The 2,786-nt window shown below is 35.6% G+C and overlaps 1 non-coding gene across 1 annotated transcript; it reads left to right on the top strand.

The window, feature by feature from the left end:
* The first annotated feature begins 386 nt into the window (after positions 1-386).
* On the top strand, positions 387-489 carry LOC119473377. The gene has a single exon (XR_005202583.1). It is a non-coding gene; the product is annotated as a U6 spliceosomal RNA (small nuclear RNA).
* The last annotated feature ends 2,297 nt before the right edge of the window (positions 490-2,786 follow it).

Raw genomic sequence — 2,786 nt, 5'->3', positions numbered from 1 at the left:
TGATGAGAGGATTGGGAAATAGTTGTACTCAAATAAACAGATGAAAATAAAAGGTTAACAAGTACCTTGTGCAAAAATAGTGGGTACAGTCCAGTCCCCTTCAAATGTATCATCAATACTCTCAGATAAGCCTGAGCACAAAATAATTGAGAACCAATGAACAACTGTGTATTAAGCTCACTAAATGAAATTTAAACAGTGAAATTCTACAAAGCTTCATTAATATACAAATACATTAATTTAATTAATACATTAAATATTCAACAAATATTTATTGTCTACAAGTTTAAAAAAGGCAATTGTAAATGAATTCACATTTTCTCTGTCCTCACAATCCTCTTAATCTAGTAAGAATATAAGCAAGTCAAAAAATTTTTATGGAACACTTACTTTGGCAGTATGTATACTAAAATTGGAACAATACAGAGAAGATTTGCATGGCCCTTGAGCAAGGATGACATGGAAATTTGTGAGTATTCTCCCTTTCTAAAACTTGGCTTTCAAGACAAAATATTACTATAGAACATAATATTAAAATGGCTGTAAATATAGATATACAAACACACACATATATAGATAGATAATACAATATGCAATTTTATGCTATCCACAGAAAACTGTTTTCATATAAATATTAAGTTAAAGGTAAAACATTGAAAATACATTTATTATCCAAACACTAATCTAAAAGAAAAAGTTAAGGGTCCTTAAAAAGAAAGAGGCAGAAGATTCAGTCAAAATGATTCAATGTAAGAAGTACCTGTTTCTATTGGCTTTGATAACAGAGGTAGAGAGCCATGAACCAGGAAATCTGGGCAGCCTTTTGGAGAGGAAAAAATAGAGGGACTTTGTTACTACACGTGGCTTGAAATAACATATTTATTAGCTTACAGTTCTGTAGGTTACAAGTCCAATACAGATTTCACTTGGCTAAAATCAAGGTGTTGGCAGGGCTGCATTGCTTTCTGGAGGCATTAATGCCCTGCCAATACCTTGATTTTATCCAAGGGAAATCTGTATTGGACTTGTAACCTACAGAACTGTAAGCTAATAAATATGTTATTAACATATAAATAAATATGCTGTTTCAAGCCACATGAAGTAACTTCTTAAAGCAGCAATAGGAAGCAAACATATCATGTAATGAAATATTATTCAGCCATGAAAATGAGTATTGATATATACTACAGAGTGGATGAATCTTGAGCACATTATATTAAGTGAAAGAAGCCAGTCACAAAAGACCATGTATTTCATGATTTCAAGTATATGAAATGTCCAAAATAAGCAAGTTTATAGAAACAGAAAGGTAGATTTGTGTTCCTTAATGCTTGGGGCAGGGAATGAAATTGACCACTAATAGGTATGCAGTTTCTTCTGGGGGAACAAAATATTCTAAAAGTAGTTAGTGGTGGTGGTTTCATAACACTTTAAATATACTAAAAATGTACTTTAGATGAGTGGGCTATATGATATATGAATTACATCTCTTTAAAACAGAAAGTAAAAAGAAAGCTAGAATGGCTATATTAATATCAAAGTTGACTTCAGCACAAAAATATTAACAGAGATAAAGACGGACATTCTATGGTGAGAAATATATCAAATTACCAAAGAAACCTAACAATCCTAAATGGGTATGTACCCAACAACAGCGTTTCAAAGTACATGAAATAAAAACTGATGAAATATTAAAAGGAAAAGCAGACAAATTCACAATTAGAGTTGAAGACTTTAACTCTGTTCTCTATTTGCTAGGTTTGTAATATGGTTTGGCTTTGTGTATCCACCGAAATCTCCTCTCAAATTGTAATCCCCATGTGTTAAGGGCGGGTCCTGGTGAGAGGTGATTAAATCATGGGGGCAGTTTCCTCCGTGCTGTTCTCGTGATAGTGAGGGTTTTTTTAAATTGCGTTTAGGTTTTGGGGTACATGTGAAGAACATGCAAGATTGTTGCATAGGTACACACAGGGCAGCGTGATTTGCTGCCTTCCTCCCCATCACCTATATCTGGCATTTCTCCCCATGCTATCTCTCCCGGACTCCCCACCCCCGCTATCCCTCCCCTATTTCTCCCCGACAGACCCCAGTGTGTGACGCTCCCCTCCCTGTGTCCATGTGTTCTCATCGTTCGACACCCACCTATAAGTGAGAACACGTGGTGTTTGATTTTCTGTTCTTGCGTCAGTTTGCTGAGAATGATGGTTTCCAGGTTCATCCATGTCCCTGCAAAGGACACGAACTCATCCTGATAGTGAGTTTTTACAAAATCTGATGGTTTAAAAGCATGTGGCAATTCCCAGCTCATTCTCTCTCTGTCTCGTGCTTTGCCATGGTAAACACATGCTTGCTTCCCCTTTGCCTTCGGCCATGATTGTAAGTTTCCTGAGGCCTTCCAGTCAGGTTTCCTGTTAATCCTGTAGAACTGTGAGCCAATTAAATCTCTTTTATTCATAAATGACCCAGTCTTAGGTACTTTGTTATAACAATGTGAGAATGGATTAATACAGTGTGTTTACTGAAAAGACCTGAAACAGTAAAAGTATTTAAAAAAGAACACTAAGTATTCATATCTTGATTTCTAAATATCCTCACTAATGAAAGATAGAGGATGTCTTTGAAAAAATGGCTGATTTCAGAACTAGGACACGGAAAGCATAGCATGAGCATAGAATATCTTGCACCAGATGTATGAAAGTGTTCAAACAACCATGGGGATATATCAGAACAACACTGGAGTCAGTTTGAAAAGACTACTATGAGCCAAATCTGAAAAGAATTGAGCA

The sequence above is a fragment of the Cebus imitator genome, unplaced genomic scaffold (assembly GCF_001604975.1).
Source record: "Cebus imitator isolate Cc_AM_T3 unplaced genomic scaffold, Cebus_imitator-1.0 Scaffold152, whole genome shotgun sequence".
NCBI classification, from domain to species: domain Eukaryota; kingdom Metazoa; phylum Chordata; class Mammalia; order Primates; family Cebidae; genus Cebus; species Cebus imitator.
This window is presented reverse-complemented; position numbering and strand designations above follow the sequence as displayed.